Genomic DNA, 8444 nt, shown 5'->3' with positions numbered 1-8444 from the left:
AGGTTCTATCGTTAACGGTTCAATTTCTACGTAAAAGTGGGTGGGGTTAACCGACTAAAAGGGATAAGTATCCATATCTATTGAACCAAGCGAGATAGAATCGATCTTGTTTTTGCAGATGATAGGTCTTTATGTGTATATTAATCCACAAGCTGATCCAAGGCTCTATCTTAAATGGTTCAATTTCTACGTCATAGTGGGTGGGGTTAACCGACTAAAAGGGATAAGTATACATATCTATTGAACCAAGCAAGATAGAATCGATTTTATTTTTGCAGATGGTAGGTTTTTATGTGTATATTAATCCACAAGCTGATCCAAGGTTCTATCGTTAACGGTTCAATTTCTACGTCAAAGTGGGTGGGGTTAACCGACTAAAAGGGATAAGTGTCCATATCTATTGAACCAAGCAAGATAGAATCGATTTTATTTTTGCAGATGATAGTTTTTTATGTGTATATTAATACACAAGCTGATACAAGGTTCTATCTTTAGCGGTTCAATTTCTACGTCAAAGTGGGTGGGGTTAACCGACTAAAAGGGATAAGTATCCATATCTATTGAACCAAGCAAGATAGAATCGATTTTGTTTTTGCAGATGGTAGGCTTTTATGTGTATATTAATCAACAAGCTGATCCAAGGTTCTATCGTTAACGGTTCAATTTCTACGTCAAAGTGGGTGGGGTTAACCGAATAAAAGGGATAAGTATCCATATCTATTGAACCAAGCGAGATAGAATCGATCTTGTTTTTGCAGATGATAGGTCTTTATGTGTATATTAATCCACAAGCTGATCCAAGGCTCTATCTTAAATGGTTCAATTTCTACGTCATAGTGGGTGGGGTTAACCGACTAAAAGGGATAAGTATACATATCTATTGAACCAAGCAAGATAGAATCGATTTTATTTTTGCAGATGGTAGGTTTTTATGTGTATATTAATCCACAAGCTGATCCAAGGTTCTATCGCTAACGGTTCAATTTCTACGTCATACTGGGTGGGGTTAACCGACTAAAAGGGATAAGCGTCCATATCTATTGAACCAAGCAAGATATGATCGATTTTATTTTTGCAGATGGTAGGTTTTTATGTGTATATTAACCCACAAGCTGATACAAGGTTCTATCGTTAACGGTTCAATTTCTACGTCAAAGTGGGTGGGGTTAACCGACTAAAAGGGATAAGTATCCATATCTATTGAACCAAGCAAGATAGAATCGATTTTTTTTTCGCAGATGATAGGTTTTTATGTGTATATTAATTCACAAGCTGATCCAAGGCTCTATCTTTAATGGTTCAATTTCTACATCATAGTAGGTTGGGTTAACCGACTAAAAGGGATAAGTGTCCATATCTATTGAACCAAGCAAGATAGAATCGATTTTATTTTCGCAGATGGTAGGTTTTTATGTGCATATTAACCCACAAGCTGATACAAGGTTCTATCGTTAACGGTTCAATTTCTACGTCAAAGTGGATGGGGTTAACCGACTAAAAGGGATAAGTGTCCTTATCTATTGTGGGTGTGGTTAACCGACTAAAAGGGATAAGTGTCCATATCTATTGAACCAAACAAGATAGAATCGATTTTGTTTTTGCAGATGATAGGTTTTTATGTGAGTATTAATCCACAAGCTGATCCACGATTCTATCGTTAACGGTTCAATTTCTACGTCAAAGTGGGTGGGGTTAACCGACTAAAAGGGATAAGTGTCCATATCTATAGAACCAAGCAAGATAGAATCGATTTTATTTTTGCTGATGATAGGTTTTTATGTGTATATTAATCCACAAGCTGATACAAGGTTCTATCTTTAACGGTTCAATTTCTACGTCAAAGTGGGTGGGGTTAACCGACTAAAAGGGATAAGTGTCCATATCTATTGAACCAAGCAAGATAGAATCGATCTTGTTTTTGCAGATGATAGGTTTTTATGTGAGTATTAATCCACAAGCTGATCCAAGGTTCTATCGTTAACGGTTCAATTTCTACGTCAAAGTGGGTGGGGTTAACCGACTAAAAGGGATAAGTGTCCATATCTATTGAACCAAGCAAGATAGAATCGATTTTATTTTTGCAGATGATAGTTTTTTATGTGTATATTAATCCACAAGCTGATACAAGGTTCTATCTTTAACGGTTCAATTTCTACGTCAAAGTGGGTGGGGTTAACCGACTAAAAGGGATAAGTGTCCATATCTATTGAACCAAGCAAGATAGAATCGATCTTGTTTTTGCAGATGATAGGTTTTTATGTGAGTATTAATCCACAAGCTGATCCAAGGTTCAATCGTTAACGGTTCAATTTCTACGTCAAAGTGGGTGGGGTTAACCGACTAAAAGGGATAAGTATCCATATCTATTGAACGAAGCAAGATAGAATCGATTTTATTTTTGCAGATGGTAGGCTTTTATGTGTATATTAATCAACAAGCTGATGCAAGGTTCTATCGTTAACGGTTCAATTTCTACGTCAAAGTGGGTGGGGTTAACCGACTAAAAGGGATAAGTATCCATATCTATTGAACCAAGCAAGATAGAATCGATTTTGTTTTTGCAGATGGTAGGCTTTTATGTGTATATTAATCAACAAGCTGATACAAGGTTCTATCGTTAACGGTTCAATTTCTACGTAAAAGTGGGTGGGGTTAACCGACTAAAAGGGATAAGTGTCCATATCTATTGAACCAAGCAAGATAGAATCGATTTTATTTTTGCAGATGATAGGTTTTTATGTGTATATTAATCCACAAGCTGATACAAGGTTCTATCTTTAACGGTTCAATTTCTACGTCAAAGTGGGTGGGGTTAACCGACTAAAAGGGATAAGTGTCCATATCTATTGAACCAAGCAAGATAGGATCGATTTTGTTTTTGCAGATGATAGGTTTTTATGTGTATATTAATCCACAAGCTGATACAAGGTTCTATCTTTAACGGTTCAATTTCTACGTCAAAGTGGGTGGGGTTAACCGACTAAAAGGGATAAGTGTCCATATCTATTGAACCAAGCAAGATAGAATCGATCTTGTTTTTGCAGATGATAGGTTTTTATGTGAGTATTAATCCACAAGCTGATCCAAGGTTCTATCGTTAACGGTTCAATTTCTACGTCAAAGTGGGTGGGGTTAACCGACTAAAAGGGATAAGTGTCCATATCTATTGAACCAAGCAAGATAGAATCGATTTTGTTTTTGCAGATGATAGGTTTTTATGTGTACATTAATCCACAAGCTGATCCAAGGCTCTATCTTTAATGGTTCAATTTCTACGTCATAGTGGGTGGGGTTAACCGACTAAAAGGGATAAGTGTCCATATCTATTGAACCAAGCAAGATAGAATCGATTTTATTTTCGCAGATGGTAGGTTTTTATGTGTATATTAACCCACAAGCTGATACAAGGTTCTATCGTTAACGGTTCAATTTCTACGTCAAAGTGGATGGGGTTAACCGACTAAAAGGGATAAGTGTCCATATCTATTGTGGGTGTGGTTAACCGACTAAAAGCGATAAGTGTCCATATCTATTGAACCAAGCAAGATGGAATCGATCTTGTTTTTGCAGATGATAGGTTTTCATGTGAGTATTAATCCACAAGCTGATCCAAGGTTCTATCGTTAACGGTTCAATTTCTTCGTCAAAGTGGGTGGGGTTAACCGACTAAAAGGGATAAGTGTCCATATCTATTGAACCAAGCAAGATAGAATCGATTTTATTTTTGCAGATGATAGGTTTTTATGTGTATATTAATCCACAAGCTGATACAAGGTTCCATCTTTAACGGTTCAATTTCTACGTCAAAGTGGGTGGGGTTAATCGACTAAAAGGGATAAGTGTCCATATCTATTGAACCAAGCAAGATAGAATCGATCTTGTTTTTGAAGATGATAGGCTTTTATGTGAGTATTAATCCACAAGCTGATCCAAGGTTCTATCGTTAACGGTTCAATTTCTACGTCAAAGTGGGTGGGGTTAACCGACTAAAAGGGATAAGTATCCATATCTATTGAACCAAGCGAGATAGAATCGATCTTGTGTTTGCAGATGATAGGTCTTTATGTGTATATTAATCCACAAGCTGATCCAAGGCTCTATCTTAAATGGTTCAATTTCTACGTCATAGTGGGTGGGGTTAACCGACTAAAAGGGATAAGTATACATATCTATTGAAACAAGCAAGATAGAATCGATTTTATTTTTGCAGATGGTAGGCTTTTATGTGTGTATTAATCCACAAGCTGATCCAAGGTTCTATCGCTAACGGTTCAATTTCTACGTCATACTGGGTGGGGTTAACCGACTAAAAGGGATAAGCGTCCATATCTATTGAACCAAGCAAGATATGATCGATTTTATTTTTGCAGATGGTAGGTTTTTATGTGTATATTAACCCACAAGCTGATACAAGGTTCTATCGTTAACGGTTCAATTTCTACGTCAAAGTGGGTGGGGTTAACCGACTAAAAGGGATAAGTATCCATATCTATTGAACCAAGCAAGATAGAATCGATTTTATTTTTGCGGATGGTAGGTTTTTATGTGTATATTAATCCACAAGCTGATCCAAGGCTCTATCGCTAACGGTTCAATTTCTACGTCAAAGTGGGTGGGGTTAACCGACTAAAAGGGATAAGTATCCATATCTATTGAACCAAGCAAGATAGAATCGATTTTTTTTTGCAGATGATAGGTTTTTATGTGTATATTAATCCACAAGCTGATCCAAGGCTCTATCTTTAATGGTTCAATTTCTACATCATAGTAGGTGGGGTTAACCGACTAAAAGGGATAAGTGTCCATATCTATTGAACCAAGCAAGATAGAATCGATTTTATTTTCGCAGATGGTAGGTTTTTATGTGCACATTAACCCACAAGCTGATACAAGGTTCTATCGTTAACGGTTCAATTTCTACGTCAAAGTGGATGGGGTTAACCGACTAAAAGGGATAAGTGTCCATATCTATTGTGGGTGTGGTTAACCGACTAAAAGGGATAAGTGTCCATATCTATTGAACCAAGCAAGATAGAATCGATTTTGTTTTTGCAGATGATAGGTTTTTATGTGAGTATTAATCCACAAGCTGATCCACGATTCTATCGTTAACGGTTCAATTTCTACGTCAAAGTGGGTGGGGTTAACCGACTAAAAGGGATAAGTGTCCATATCTATAGAACCAAGCAAGATAGAATCGATTTTATTTTTGCAGATGATAGGTTTTTATGTGTATATTAATCCACAAGCTGATACAAGGTTCTATCTTTAACGGTTCAATTTCTACGTCAAAGTGGGTGGGGTTAACCGACTAAAAGGGATAAGTGTCCATATCTATTGAACCAAGCAAGATAGAATCGATCTTGTTTTTGCAGATGATAGGTTTTTATGTGAGTATTAATCCACAAGCTGATCCAAGGTTCTATCTTTAACGGTTCAATTTCTACGTCAAAGTGGGTGGGGTTAACCGACTAAAAGGGATAAGTGTCCATATCTATTGAACCAAGCAAGATAGAATCGATTTAATTTTTGCAGATGATAGTTTTTTATGTGCATATTAATCCACAAGCTGATACAAGGTTCTATCTTTAACGGTTCAATTTCTACGTCAAAGTGGGTGGGGTTAACCGACTAAAAGGGATAAGTGTCCATATCTATTGAACCAAGCAAGATAGAATCGATCTTGTTTTTGCAGATGATAGGTTTTTATGTGAGTATTAATCCACAAGCTGATCCAAGGTTCTATCGTTAACGGTTCAATTTCTACGTCAAAGTGGGTGGGGTTAACCGACTAAAAGGGATAAGTATCCATATCTATTGAACCAAGCAAGATAGAATCGATTTTATTTTTGCAGATGGTAGGCTTTTATGTGTATATTAATCAACAAGCTGATACAAGGTTCTATCGTTAACGGTTCAATTTCTACGTCAAAGTGGGTGGGGTTAACCGACTAAAAGGGATAAGTGTCCATATCTATTGAACCAAGCAAGATAGAATCGATTTTATTTTTGCAGATGATAGGTTTTTATGTGTATATTAATCCACAAGCTGATACAAGGTTCTATCTTTAACGGTTCAATTTCTACGTCAAAGTGGGTGGGGTTAACCGACTAAAAGGGATAAGTGTCCATATCTATTGAACCAAGCAAGATAGGATCGATTTTGTTTTTGCAGATGATAGGTTTTTATGTGTATATTAATCCACAAGCTGATACAAGGTTCTATCGTTAACGGTTCAATGTCTACGTCAAGGTGGGTGGGGTTAACCGACTAAAAGGGATAAGTGTCCATATCTATTGAACCAAGCAAAATAGGATCGATTTTGTTTTTGCTGATATTAGGTTTTTATGTGTATATTAACCAACAAGCTTATACAAGGTTCTATCGTTAACGGTTCAATTTCTACGTCAAAGTGGATGGGGTTAACCGACTAAAAGGAATAAGTGTCCATATCTATTGTGGGTGTGGTTAACCGACTAAAAGGGATAAGTGTCCATATCTATTGAACCAAGCAAGATGGAATCGATCTTGTTTTTGCAGATGATAGGTCTTTATGTGAGTATTAATCCACAAGCTGATCCAAGGTTCTATCGTTAACGGTTCAATTTCTACGTCAAAGTGGGTGGGGTTAACCGACTAAAAGGGATAAGTATCCATATCTATTGAACCAAGCGAGATAGAATCGATCTTGTTTTTGCAGATGATAGGTCTTTATGTGTATATTAATCCACAAGCTGATCCAAGGCTCTATCTTAAATGGTTCAATTTCTACGTCAAAGTGGGTGGGGTTAACCGACTAAAAGGGATAAGTATACATATCTATTGAACCAAGCAAGATAGAATCGATTTTATTTTTGCAGATGGTAGGTTTTTATGTGTATATTAATCCACAAGCTGATCCAAGGTTCTATCGCTAACGGTTCAATTTCTACGTCATACTGGGTGGGGTTAACCGACTAAAAGGGATAAGCGTCCATATCTATTGAACCAAGCAAGATAGAATCGATTTTATTTTTGCAGATGGTAGGTTTTTATGTGTATATTAACCCACAAGCTGACACAAGGTTCTATCGTTAACGGTTCAATTTCTACGTCAAAGTGGGTGGGCTTAACCGACTAAAAGGGATAAGTATCCATATCTATTGAACCAAGCAAGATAGAATCGATTTTATTTTTGCGGATGGTAGGTTTTTATGTGTATATTAATCCACAAGCTGATCCAAGGCTCTATCGCTAACGGTTCAATTTCTACGTCAAAGTGGGTGGGGTTAACCGACTAAAAGGGATAAGTATCCATATCTATTGAACCAAGCAAGATAGAATCGATTTTGTTTTTGCAGATGATGATAAGTTTTTATGTGTATATTAATCCACAAGCTGATCCAAGGCTCTATCGTTAATGGTTCAATTTCTACATCATAGTGGGTGGGGTTAACCGACTAAAAGGGATAAGTGTCCATATCTATTGAACCAAGCAAGATAGAATCGATTTTATTTTTGCAGATGGTAGGTTTTTATGTGTATATTAACCCACAAGCTGATACAAGGTTCTATCGTTAACGGTTCAATTTCTACGTCAAAGTGGATGGGGTTAACCGACCAAAAGGGATAAGTGCCCATATCTATTGTGGGTGTGGTTAACCGACTAAAAGGGATAAGTGTCCATATCTATTGAACCAAGCAAGATAGAATCGATTTTGTTTTTGCAGATGATAGGTTCTTATGTGAGTATTAATCTCAAGCTGATCCACGATTCTATCGTTAACGGTTCAATTTCTACGTCAAAGTGGGTGGGGTTAACCGACTAAAAGGGATAAGTGTCCATATCTACAGAACCAAGTAAGATAGAATCGATTTTATTTTTGCAGATGATAGGTTTTTATGTGTATATTAATCCACAAGCTGACACAAGGTTCTATCTTTAACGGTTCAATTTTACGGCAAAGTGGATGGAGTTAACCGACTAAAAGGGATAAGTGTCCATATCTATTGAACCAAGCAAGATAGAATCGATTTTATTTTTGCAGATGGTAGGTTTTTATGTGTATATTAATCAACAAGCTGATACAAGGTTCTATCGTTAACGGGTCAATTTCTACGTCAAATTGGATAGGGTTACCGACTAAAAGGGATAAGTGTCCATATCTATTGAACCAAGCAAGATAGAATCGATTTTATTTTTGCAGATGGTAGGGTTTTATGTGTATATTAATCCACAAGCTGATACAAGGTTCTATCGTTAACGGTTCAATTTCTATGTCAAAGTGGATGGGGTTAACCGACTAAAAGGGATAAGTGTACATATCTATTGTGGGTGGGGTTAACCGACTAAAAGGGATAACTGTCCATATCTATTGAGCCAAGCAAGATAGAATCGAGTTTGTTTTTGCAGATGATAGGTCTTTATGTGTATATTAATCCACAAGCTGATCCAGGTTCTATC

The sequence above is a fragment of the Eurosta solidaginis genome, unplaced genomic scaffold, assembly GCF_040869045.1.
Source record: "Eurosta solidaginis isolate ZX-2024a unplaced genomic scaffold, ASM4086904v1 ctg00001029.1, whole genome shotgun sequence".
NCBI lineage: Eukaryota > Metazoa > Arthropoda > Insecta > Diptera > Tephritidae > Eurosta > Eurosta solidaginis.
Note: the sequence above shows the minus strand (reverse complement) of the source record.